Consider the following 13,985-nt stretch of genomic DNA (forward strand, 5'->3'; position numbering starts at 1 on the left):
CCAAATCTCCCCCGCGCATTGTTCCCGTTTTACAGCAGTCAAAAATAATCACGGGACACGCGACTACGGCGGCGAAGGAGCACGCCCCGACTCGCGCATCGCGTTTCAATCGGTATCCAGTTACAGCAGCCTACTGAAATTAATATGTATCTACCTGTCTGCCCGCGTGCGAGTATATATACATATAAATATATACTATATTTTATATGAGGGGTGATTTATAAATAAAGGCACTATGTATATATACATAGTTTAATAGTTACATTATATACATTAATACCTATATATTACACGTGTGTATAAAAACAAATGTTGCCAAACATCACAGTACCCATATACAACCATACGACAATATACAGCTGTACATATCATTACATTATACTTTTACGATTTTCCATCTCAATGAACTGATATCTAACCAGATTTAAATGTGAGCAGAAAGCCAGAAAGCGGATAATAGTTTTGTACTATTGATTTTAATATAATATATTGTACATTTGTACATATACGACATAGTATGTTGCATATATGTATTATGTATATATATTATATTATGCGCATATTATAATAACTGTAATATGCGCAATGCGCATATAAAAACACAAACCGATATTAATACATATGTACCTATATAAGTAAACAGAAATTACTATTTGCAAACAGAATTCAAAAATATATTATTATTATAATTATTTAATATAATAGATTTATGTTATAAATTATTATATTTACTCTTATTACTTTTGCCACAATTCTTGTTTTTTCACCTAGGTTCGATTTACACCGTTATTATAACTGATGACTAGACAGTAGACACTTAAATTTAGCCTTCAACAATTTTTTTATGTTGAAAAAATACACAGAAAATGCATTGGACTGTTAGATAATATGGAACCAACATTACAAAACAAAAATTGCTCCTTAAAGTAGACTTAGTACTAAGAATAAATATTAGATAGATACCTTGATACTTACCTAAATATATTTCCGATTAGTCCTGCAAAGTGAGATTTATTTACACTCACCGACTGCTACTAAAAATAAGACTATAAAAACATTTTTAATTAATTTAATTTAATTATATTTTGGTCTGATTAATTATTTTTAAGTTGATGTAAATAAACAATATTAATGAGAACAAAAATTATTGATGCTATTCTTATAAATACTATTTGTATAATTGCTACTGATTTGTATTAATAATCATATATTTGCATTATATAATTGTATTCAATACACGTCTTCCACATGCGTCATGAAAATCACTTATGTTTTGATGATTCGAAGTAATTCATAGAAATATTGCTGTATACACAAATATTAACAAGATGAAAATGTGTCAATGTATTATAACGAGCAATGGCAGCTTTGGCGATTATTCAATAGGGTACTTTGTAAAGAAGAGGCTCTCATCAACTGACACCTTAGCTCTGAGGTTTTTGTAAAAGGAAATAAATTTATTTGAGCGTGCCGTTTCCGCCCGGAAACATCAACAAAGCGGCAGCTTTTTGAGCACCTCTCCAACTTTGAGTGTCCTCTTTCTTTGCTCGAAGAACCCGTCTTGGCTACTTGAAACTTGATCAGTCCACACCTCATCCTTTTTATTGGTTAAACCAAATTATATACCAGCTATCGTGTAATTTCAATAATAATGCTACCTATTGAAACTGTATAATTTTTCACCTCCATTATAAAAGTAATAAGTGTAATAAATAAAACCACTCATTATTACTATAAATTATAATTATACGAAATCGCAAATTGAAATTAATTTATAGCGAAGCTTATAATGTATAGATATGTACAACTATAGGTAAGTCTAGCTATTATAAACAAATATATTATACTAATGTGTAGAAAATCTTTACACGAAAATCAAGTGCCAGACTTGAAACTTATAATAATAATAAGGTAATAAAATTATTTTAATAAAAAATCATACTTTAAATGAATCATAATTGTAATATAAACTTAAATCTTAATTATATGGCTTTTACTTTTTAGGCATATTCTCAAAAATATATTTTAGAGGATTTGGATGATTTTGTTAATTTTGGATGAAGAGACTGCCGCCCTTCATATTGGGCAGGTTTAAAATACTTTAAATACAATTCCAATAATATCTTGCAACTATCATATTAAGCGGTGTTTAACACCATAATATAAATACAATAACAAGAAGAATTCTGATTTTATTATTTATTATCACAACAAAAATTTAGTTCTAATGATAGCACAGTACATACCAACTTAAAATTTAAAATACATTTATATTTAAATATTTTTAATATTTATTTTAAATTTTAAGTGGATAAAAGTAACACACTAGTCAATCAATTAAAAAAAAAATAATTAAAAATTAAGTATTGCATTTGTTTAAATATAATTTAAAATGCATTCTAAATATTATTCATTACTTCTATGTCTCAATAAATAATAAATAATAAATTGTACATTTACTTTTGAATAAATAATATATTTAGAATACAACCCGAAAATAAACGGGTATTCTATAAAATAACTATTCATTTTATACAATAACTAATTAATATGAGAATATAATTTAAAAAAATTATTATTATGTACACTGCCTCAAGTCACACGGCATCATCCCTAACGTCTAAATTATTCGAATTGCTAGTAATATATTTATCTATAATGACGTGCATTTGGCTATAAATTTTTGTCATTTGGACGAAAATTCCATTTTATTATTTCCTTTCATACTTAACATCGTGTAGAATTCCGATTCTATAGACGTTGCACACGTCGTATGCCCCTCATATATTATTATTATAAATACACCATCTATAAATGTTCCTCTTTCATTATATTGACGGGAGCTGCCTGCATTAAAAATTGAGGTAGTTATAATCCCTAGTGATTACTGCGTTGTCGACTTATAACGATTTAGGTGGGCCTTAACGACGCACGCGACTTTTGAAATAATAATAAACAAAAGGGGTAGTTCTGGGATGTGCGGGCGAACGGCCGACCGGTTGTACGGAGCAGCGGGTGTAGTACGGCGGCAGTGGCTTCGGTGGCGGCAGTGGGGCTAGCAGCAATTATTGCATGTCAGCGAGGCCGTACACACCAATCAAATACTAATAAAGAGCACACGCGCCAGGGTTTTTGCAAAACAAATAAAAATAACCGGGAGCAAACAGTAGGATTTTTAAAAATGCTTTTTAAATTAAATCTGACTGCGGCACCCCGCGTGTGATTCGCGAGTTTTCGTTCGTGATAATTGAGACTTCGCCTTTAGCCTGCAAACGAAAATACAAATTTTAGGTACTTATTACAGCCGTCGATGTTTTTAATAAAAAAAAAACCGTTTTTTTTTTTATTATTATTTTTCTGTACGATAATAATATTATATGGTTAGCTGCTTAGCGCTTAGCTGGTACAAACACAACACATTATAATCTCATCATCGTTGTTACTTGTTTACTTCGTTTTGGCTAAATTGTAGCTTAAAAAAACTTAGTATTCATAAAAACATATAATACCCATAAAAAGAAATTTGGTAGAAGAGCGAAAATGCATAATAATAATAGTAAATAACTTGTATAAAAACAACCCTCGTTCGTTCTCATAATAATATACACAGCGATTATTGTCAATTCGAAGATCAGTTCCGGTTCAGTTCACGTGCATGAAACACGCTTACCAATAAAATGCAAACTTAAAGAGATAAACATCGATTATTCTGAACGTGCGTTACTATAATGGCAAACAGCAAATTCACCTGGTCCGTGGACTAAACAAACTTGACGGATACATCCCCCGCGTACACATAATATTATATTTTAGGTATAATAATATAAGATTCACTTTATAACTATACATACCTAAGTATCGGTCTAATATATCTAAAGGTACCCGTATACTATACGAAACATAAATTGTAAACAAATTCGATTGTACTCAGATGGATAATATACGGTAAATGAACATCTAAGTGGTAGATAATAAATACACTATGTACATACGCGAAAGCATTTAAAACGTTTTATTTCAAGATCAAATACAATATTATCTTTTTTGTAGTATAATAGATTTTTATATCATTGAAAAAAAATAGATATTGTGCTTAAAAAATTACTATTCTTATAGGTAACATGTTTTGCTGAGTCCAAAAATATATACATATGTAATGTATATAGAAATATCGTTAAATTATTTGTAAAACTATAGTATTAATATGTTTATTATAGGTACTTATACAAATCTATACCACATAACATATAAGTACCAATGTACCATACTATAATATTATGAACTGTAAAATATTATATATAGTACATAAGTATAAAGTATTTAATATGGATATTAATAACATGAATATTATTACAAATTTAGATTTTATTTACCTCCAATTTATAAAAAATTCTAAAAACGTCTTAATGAGCAGGATTATAAGTCTAGCTGTGTTTTTAATACATTAAAATTAAACCATGATATTATGTACTTATGAACTGAATAATAAGGAAATATGCACCAGAAATTCTAAAATATAGAAAATTATACGAAATAAACTTGATAAAATAAATTCACAGTAATAAATGGCTTCAAAAGTATGAACTAATATAAATAATATTTGTAAAATGTATAAAAACAAATTATAAAATATGTGTATTATAAATTACAATAAATAAAATTATTTTTTGAAATAATTTACTTGTGAAATAAGCTTTTTACACTAAAATATTATAATTCAATATTATATATATAATATATACATTATACATATTATATATTCATTTATTGTTATAAAACTCCAATTCTATACATTTTTTTTAAATAGATAAAAAAGTATTTTTTTAAAACAGCTACATATTAGTTATATACATAAACTATACATTTATATACACTATACGTCTATACATATTGCATGCTAAATATAATTTAATATTTAGAATACAGAGATGTCTGTATCTAATATGTACTTAGCTTATATTGAATACATAATAAGATCGTTCGATGTACAAAATTACTAAATTCACAGCTCGTCTATGTATTATAGCAATCAGCAAATAAACTACGTAATACATATATAATAATACATTTTTTTTTAATGAAGAAAATCAAAATAATGCATATGCGTATATATATATGGTTGTTTTAATAGGAAATTTTATATTGTACACTGGTATATACTCGTACCTATTGCCGGATTAAAATAACGTAACCCTCACTAATGTTTTTTTTCTTTTTTATAACACAAAACCAAAAATGGACAAAGGCCTAAAAGAATCCGCTCGAAGGAAACGATGCAATATGATTTCCAAAGGAATGATTTTGAATTAAACTCTTCCACAATTATGGCGGTTCCTTATAATTTGTACAAACCACATTTCCACAGCAGGAATCTTAGGGACCTTCGGGGATCATACTCTTTTGCTCTTTTATATATAATATAATTTAAGCAGAGTAAAGCACAAGGGGCCTATTTTATTTCGATTATCTCTCATCATGACGTGTGGAATTATTATTGTTATAAATATATGACAAACAAACAAACAGGTTTTATGTTATATATATTATTGTTATAACATTGAAAAAATAGTTAAATTACCACTTAAATTGATCAAAATAAAATGTATATTATATAATATATATTTATATATAAAAATGTAGTACCTACCTATTCATTTATTGGCAATAAAAAAAAGCACATTTGTATAAGCTAAAACTAGTAGAATGGACTATTATAAATACTACCTTATGTAATCGATATACTTTTTTTACATTTTAAGTTTAAATAATAACATAAAATATAGTGTTATTAAAATATAATATCTATACCTATAAACAAAATGTAAATTAAATCAATAGGTTATTATACAATATTATATTTATGTAGTTTTACATCCTGAAATTCTACATAGTATATATTATGTGTTAATATTAGACATAGGTACATTTTTAAAATAAACATATTCAATATACTTTTACCAACGTTTATGCCTAAGTAATTTTAATCATTTTAATATAATGTATTCAGAATATTATTTATTATTTGATATTATTCTTAAAATATCAATGAATAATCCTCAGTGTCAAAGTAGGTTTTAGTGGATTAAATTCGATACTTTGACAGGCAAAAGAGAATATTATTATAAATCGTAAATATAGGGGAGCTACCCGTTATAATATGTACAGTTCGGATGTTTACAAAACTCTTGACTAGGTACATTGCATTTAGAGCAGGCAATGGACGCCATGATCGTTATGAAGTCTGACTTGATGTATTCCAGAATCGATTAAGTAGTTTGCGTACTGACATAAATATTAAATAGAGTAAAATGGTTTCATATGTAAAATAATAAAAAAAAAAGTAGAAAACACTGCAGAGATTGGGTTGTTGGCACAAAATGGCAATGTGGTATTATTCGAAAAAAATATACTTTTTTGTGATTAAAAGAAGAAAAAATATGAAAATTATTAGAAAATACCGCAAATATAAAGTAACCAATATATTTTATTTTAAATGTTTTAAATGTAACCAATAGGCAATAATAAAAACTAAATCTAGATTCTTCAAATAAGAACCTAATAATATATTATCACACAATATTTTATAATACTTTTCACTATATACTTTAGTCTATAACACTACTAACACTGCAACAGTAATTAACATTTAATAAAGTTTAGTATGTACCCACTCAAATATAACAATTGACAACTAAAAAAAGTAAAAACAAACTATCACTTAAAAAACTATTATATCATTTATAGTAACTACTACAGTTACAGTACTACATAATAAAAACATTATCATATAAAAAAAAACCACAAAATGATATTATTCATGTGATACATCTTATATTATCGATATCGTAAATTTTATAGAAGATAACAAAAATAGAAATATTGTATATATATTATATTATATGATGATCTCTCTACACGCTCTTTGTGTTTATTTTATTCATTATTCAATACAATTAAATATTAATTAATTATATGAAATAAACACAGATTTTATATAAGGTGCCTAGTCTATTATAGATTTTTCTTGATAAGAATAAAAAAAATTAACTTTTAAAGTACTGCTAGCATATTAAGCTCATTTTGAGATTTTCTATAGGCTTCAAAAAATGTTATGTAACTTTAAAAATCACACATTGTAATTATTATACTAATACAACCAATATATTATGTATATAAATTATTTTCAATTGTCTTTTTGAAAATATTGTTGTAAGTGTTCAAACTGTTCATTGTAATGATTATTGAGTCGTTGTTTAATACCTACCTATAAACTCGTCAACTACTATTGTTTGATTTATTACGTATTGAAGCCACACACAACTTAAGCACAATATCTATAATAGAGGATAATATATCAATATGTCATTATTAATGTTATTATCATTGTTATTATTCCTCACCCATAGGTATAAGGTACACCGCCATGTGACTGTGTACGTATGGTATGAGGGTAGAAAGTAATTAACAATACAAGCCAGTTAATGAAACTATTCCATCGATTGCCGGGTAAGGGTTAATTGTTAATAATTTACTTCCTGTACTGCTGTATAAAATATATTATACAATGTGTGTGTGTACATAATACATATAATAACATAGTGTACATATTTTAAAAGCATAAATTAAATGTACGTATATATTATATACATAATATATAATAACGTATAGTATATATTATGTTTTATATATCAATATATGGCTAGCGAAGTACAACCCTTTCCCCGCACAGGGCGCAACTAAATGCATGCATCATTATTATATCTGTGTATATTAATAATAATAATAATATATATGAATATATCGGATCACTGTATAGCTGCAATAATAACAGCAGCAGCACGTGAAACGTCGTCGTGTATGCACGCTCATAATAACGGGTATACACATTTTGAAAATTTTATAGGTTTTGCCAACCAGACCATAAGGGGGAGGGGGCAGGGATTAATCGAGAATATATAATAATATATATATAGAGAGAGGACACGTGGTGGAGCGGTGGGTAGTGGTTGTCGGGTAAATATTTACACGGGACACGCCGCCGACCGGAGCCCCGACAAATCCAAGAGGTCGTCAAACACAAAACTCGCGCACATCTTGGACCCGTCCCGCTACCGGCTCTTCGAGTATCTATACATATATACTATACACAAACTTATATACGTATACAAGCAGAGGGCAATATTTATTTTCCTACTCTGCCGCCGCCGAGTCGGTCCCATCGTATATACATGATCTTTAGCGGACAGCGCTTCTACACAATACAGGGTGTTTCGTCGTTTTTCTTTTAATTTATATTTTTAAAATATAATTTATAAAACGTATTATTTTATTGTTTTCTTCAGCTATTTAAATTCGTATAAAATGTTTCAGTTAACCTGTACACAAATAGGACAAGAATACATTGTTGTTTACGCGTTTATTCTAATACACATAATTAAAGATAGTCAATGTTTTTGAGTTAATTTATGTGACTATTTGAAAAATTAAATTACTAATCTTCATTAACTAAGTAAGTAATAACATAGTCTGTACTTTTTAAAATAGGCAGGGGGGGGTTATGTAAAAGAATATAAGTGGATCGATAATCGATATGTGTTTATACTATATATATTTTATACGAGTACATGCAAGCACGTCGTAAGATAGGTGATTAGGCGCCGGAAAGAGAATTATGCTAATCAAAAGATAACGTTTCAAAATTCAGCTAATTCCTAATATTTACTTTAACACTTCCAATATATAGGTACTATAGTGTTAGTGCCAACTTTACAAACGTCACGGTGCGGCATCCTGTATGATGCATTGATGCCTGATAGCTTAACAATAATCAAAACTTTGTAAATAGTATTAATAATAATACATTATAGGTATGTAACACTAATAACTTTTTTATGTATTTAAATTAAAATTCAAAAAGTAATTTTTAAGTTATTTAACTTTGTGTATACTTACTAAGTTTGGAAGTATGGAGGCTTGACGATTTTTAAATTACTACCTAAATACCTAATTAGTATTAATCTATTAATATTTTGTAATTTGTAAAAATTATCCGATAATATAAGTGCCTATACTGGCTATACTAAATTAAATATTACACATAATAGGTAGGTACCTAATTAAAAATTATATAGAACCATTTTAAGGACTATTATCTTCAGTTTGTACATTTTAATAACTCAGAAACTACTCGTTCGAACTTTGTAGTTTGAAGTTTGAACATTTTACAAACTTCAAACACCCTGTATGAATACACTTTCCCGTAATAAATATGCTGGTATTCCTAGTATATATAAGGTCCCAACGATATACATAAGGGACTCGGTTAACTAAACAATTGGGTGAATATTATTTTTTCCTCGTTCGTGGTTCGTCACCTCTACACACCTCTACACTACCCACCTCATGCAATTGCACCCACAAACGAAGGCATCAAAATATATTGTTTCGCAGAAATGTTCTTGCCATTTCTTTCCGCGGTAATATAATTATAATTTTACATACGAGCGATGTGAAGGGTGAGGTAGGATACTGTACTCAAACAAAAATGTGACTTCATCGGATTATACCTTGCCGCTTTTTGTATATAATTCGATTTAACACAATTTAATTGTGCACTCGGTCGCGACGTCGACATTGTTGATCTCACATGATGGAAAAACGCCGTTGTGACTAAAATACGAGTATATATGTATATAATATATATAATAAAGAGGTGACAAGGGGATAAAATAAGAACTATATGCGGTATCGTTTTTATTATGTAATTGTATAAATACGTTAGCGCCCAAACGTTCTAAACCAATAGAGGTTTAGACTAGAAAACAATATTACCCAATGGCCAATGTTATTTTATTATAATTATTTATGTATCAATGTATCCACACACCATAACCAGCGGAGTATTACAACTTATAACTTATAAGTGCCCATTACAGCCATTACACATACTAAAATATAAACCTATGCCTATATAATTGGTGAATTATTCTGAACAACGTACTAAAATAAAACCTAAAACAATAGTGTCTATTCACTACAATTGATATTCGGGTAGTTTAATATATTTACATATTAAACCTATAATCTATATATTATATACATAGATATACACAAATTATACAATCATATATAGTATCCCGATAATTGAGCGAAAGAAAAAAAGCGAACGTGAATGAGCGAAAACATATAGAGCGAAAAAAATTTAATATTATAATATAATTAAAATAAATTATTTGCACATACATATAATTATATGATTATATTATATATTATAGAATAAAAATAAATACCTTTTGAATATCTTGTCGGAATATTATAATAATCGTCAACAATATTTTTTAATTTTTCCGCAGAACCATTATATATTTTTTTTTATTGGACGTACGTATGCCACTATTAATTTGATGTAACTTCATATCCACTAAAGTCTATTGATTTTGAAGGGCTTTTATAAACTTCCAAATTGTTGGATTATACGACCCTAACTGAATTGGAGCCTCTATTCCAGCCTAAAACAAGTATAACTATATAATATATATGATTGCAAGTTATTAACTAATTTCTGGTTACCTTCAATAGAGTTATTCGTTTGTTATTTGCTTCATAACAATTCTACATCTGAATTGAAAATATTGAATTTCTTCTTCCCTGTCTTCGAGTTGGTCTGCCTATCCATGTATTTTCAAAATAGTCTACTATTGGTTGAAGAAAATCCTCATGTTCCTTGTAGTATTCACTATCTAAAAGTTCCTCAAATGCTTTTTCTACGTCATTTTTTGGAACAAACGCAAGTGCTGGTAGTAAACGAATCTGAATAGAAAAATTTGGGTCATGATTTGGCTTGATTTTTAATTATATCGGCAACACGATTATGATTAGAAGGGTCATTAATAATTTCTTCGTTTTTTAAATTCTAACGCCCTGTACATAGTTTGTCTATACATCGCCAATATTCGACATCTTTATGTATTTTTTCTTTCCGATATAAGAAACTATTTAACTGTAGGAAAAGTTTTCCTTGTTGTGACTGAATATACATACTTCATTATTCATACACGTTAAAGAACACATCAATAAAAGAACTCCGGCGGACGACTGAAATAACAAATTCAACCTAGGTACGACGACAACGATTCAGATAAGACAAATGATCATAAACGTAATCTTATCGAATCGTTATCGCGGATTTTTCGAATCCTAAAATATTTCACTGGTTTCACAAATAACAATACGGCATAACAGAATACATTTCACCACGAATAAATGATTGTATTCCAATATTATAAACATTATATTTTTAATAAAAATATGGCTGAAGGGGGGGGGGTCAACACCCAAACCCTCCCCCCTTGCTACGCCACTGTAAGTATGTAAGTTTAGGGAACGGAGTAGTAGACCAACATTTTGTGGTATGTCCCCATACCACTCCACTCTTACGTTCACTCAGTATATTATATTATTATACAGTAAGAAACTACAATATGCACGACCTATGTAAATATTCCAGAGTTTAATACACGAGTACTTTTGATTGAAATGAGTGTATGTTTATGTTCTATATAAGTAACAGGTAAGTATGAAATACATTAGATAATATATTCAGATGAAAAAGTACATTTTAAATTGAACCTGCATTATATTACTATATCAGCTGTGATAGTCTATACTTACTGAGTTAAGATATAATTATTTTTATTTATCGATTAATGATTTTACCTTTATTTAAAATATATTAACTAAATACCTAACCTGTATCCTCCCCAATATCTCTCATCATTAAAATATACTATAGGTACCACCATTTGGTAGGTACTTTCATAGTAATAATATAATAATAATAACCTATATCCGTTTATTACACAATACTATGTTCATTTTGGATAAATACAAAATCATACAATCGGGTCTCACGGCTTTTTTGTAATACTTTCCATTCAAAGGTACCCGCAGTATAATACACCGACGTATTAGCACACCCTCGATATTTCCATTATAATGCACAGTCTAAATACCCGAATTTAATTCTACCTGTCCGACCATTTGATGTATATATTTTTTATTTTTTATTTTTTTTTTTTTTTTTGTATGTCGTCTTCGTCGCATCGCATCTCGACGTTTTTATCGATCAGCTAGCGCATTCATAAACCGTTTAATTACTTATAGTCGTACCTATACACAATGTAATAATATGTAAGGAGACATTTAAGGTCCAATTTGCTATTGTCGGTAAAATAAAATCACCGACAAAGGCGATTTATATTATATTGCGTAGCTGTGACCCGTGTAATACGCGTGTTTAAATGTTGCCGAAAGAATTTCCGGTATACCAAAAATGCAGCATAGTTCCTGCGCGCGACTCCTTTGTAAGCGAACCGACTGTCGAAGATCGTAGCGTTATCGTTTCGCGGTATGGATGATGAGCGCCACGTACCCATGTAGTATAATAAGCGTGTAAATACCATTATCGATGGAACCGGTCGATTGAACAGTGTTTTTGCACTTGTGGGATCTAATACGAACCGACGCAATGGGTACAAACACGCACCCGCACAATGAACATTTTTAAAGAATATAATACAAATTATTATACAACGACGATAATGACGGAGGTAAAAAAAAAAACTACCGATGCACTTGTACAGCTAAAAAAAAAAGATTTCTGAACAGTGAACTCAATGAACCGATCCGTCTATTATCCCTTTAATCCGAACAAACTCTCCGTATCCCCCTTGTTGTTATTCGGTAGCCTGTGCACAATAGGAACAAACTAGTTGTCTGTATTACACAGAGCTCTATACATACACCTTTATAATATATGTATACTGTATAGGTATATATTTGTCGAATATAGCTAACGAGCACGCACTGCAGATCATGGATAATTACCGTATACTAGTATACTGGTATATAGTATATAGTACTATACGATCATCCACGGACAACAAAAAAGTTTTCGTTTTTTCTTTTCTTGACCAAACTTTTAATTGCGTGCGTTATAGCAGGTACCTGTGCCTTAAGTTAAATTTACATATGTATTATAGAGGCATATACCTATTGTTATTATAACTTTAAAAGTAAAAGTCTTTAAACATTTGAACATTGAAATAATTCTTACTTATAACATTTAGGTGAAAAGTCTATTTTAGCTCTTATATATTAGCAAATGTATTAATTTTCAAATCACCTGTAATAATTATGGTTATATTTATGTCCTATAGTTATAACGTTATAAGTAGCACACAAATATATTGAGTATACTTGGTGTGCCTACCGAAGACTAAAACTGCTATGGTTATTGATGATGATAAATGATGAATAATAAAGGCAATCATATTGAGAGATGATAATTATTAAAGTAGGTACCTTCCTATATATTTATACATACCTTTATTTCAATGGCTGTAATAGTCTTTACTCTGCATAATGGCACAGACATATTCAGTCTGTTGTCCTATACATAATAATTTTTTTTTAACTTTATGAAATACACAATATAGATTTACGATTTACTTGGAATTACCTCCATAATAACAAAACTAAATTTATAAATTGCATAACATTTAAAGACATTATAATTTATATTATATTATTATCCATATATTTCTAATTTTTAATTATTACAACTACATTAAGTAATTACATTAGCAAAAAAGGTACATATTTCGTTTTAAAACTACAAGTAATTTGTAACCTTACCGAACAATACATAATAATAAGTTCTGTATACCTCATCTATAAGTCAGCGCATTTATAAAGAAAATATTATTTTCATTATCATTTAAAAAAGATGTCGTCAAAAGGAAATACTACAATATAGTAAATTAACGCGATAAAATTGATAATATTGGTAAAAAAAAAGTTGTGTAAACATTTAAAAAAAACATTTCATTATTATGTATTTATGTATATAGGTTACTGACACTCAAATACTCAATACCCCCGCCAAAAGATATTGATAAATTATAATAAACAAATTAATTATGATA

General features: G+C 28.6%; 1 long non-coding RNA gene across 1 annotated transcript; it reads right to left on the bottom strand.

Moving 5' to 3' along the window:
• Positions 1–10,380: 10,380 nt before the first annotated feature.
• LOC132930236 (uncharacterized) lies at positions 10,381–11,210 on the bottom strand. Its single transcript, XR_009662199.1, has 2 exons — positions 10,570–11,210; positions 10,381–10,508 (listed from the first exon to the last, which is right to left on the bottom strand). It is a non-coding gene; the product is annotated as an uncharacterized LOC132930236 (long non-coding RNA).
• Positions 11,211–13,985: the final 2,775 nt, after the last annotated feature.

Source organism: Rhopalosiphum padi, chromosome 4 (genome assembly GCF_020882245.1).
Source record: "Rhopalosiphum padi isolate XX-2018 chromosome 4, ASM2088224v1, whole genome shotgun sequence".
Classification (NCBI taxonomy): Eukaryota; Metazoa; Arthropoda; class Insecta; order Hemiptera; family Aphididae; genus Rhopalosiphum; species Rhopalosiphum padi.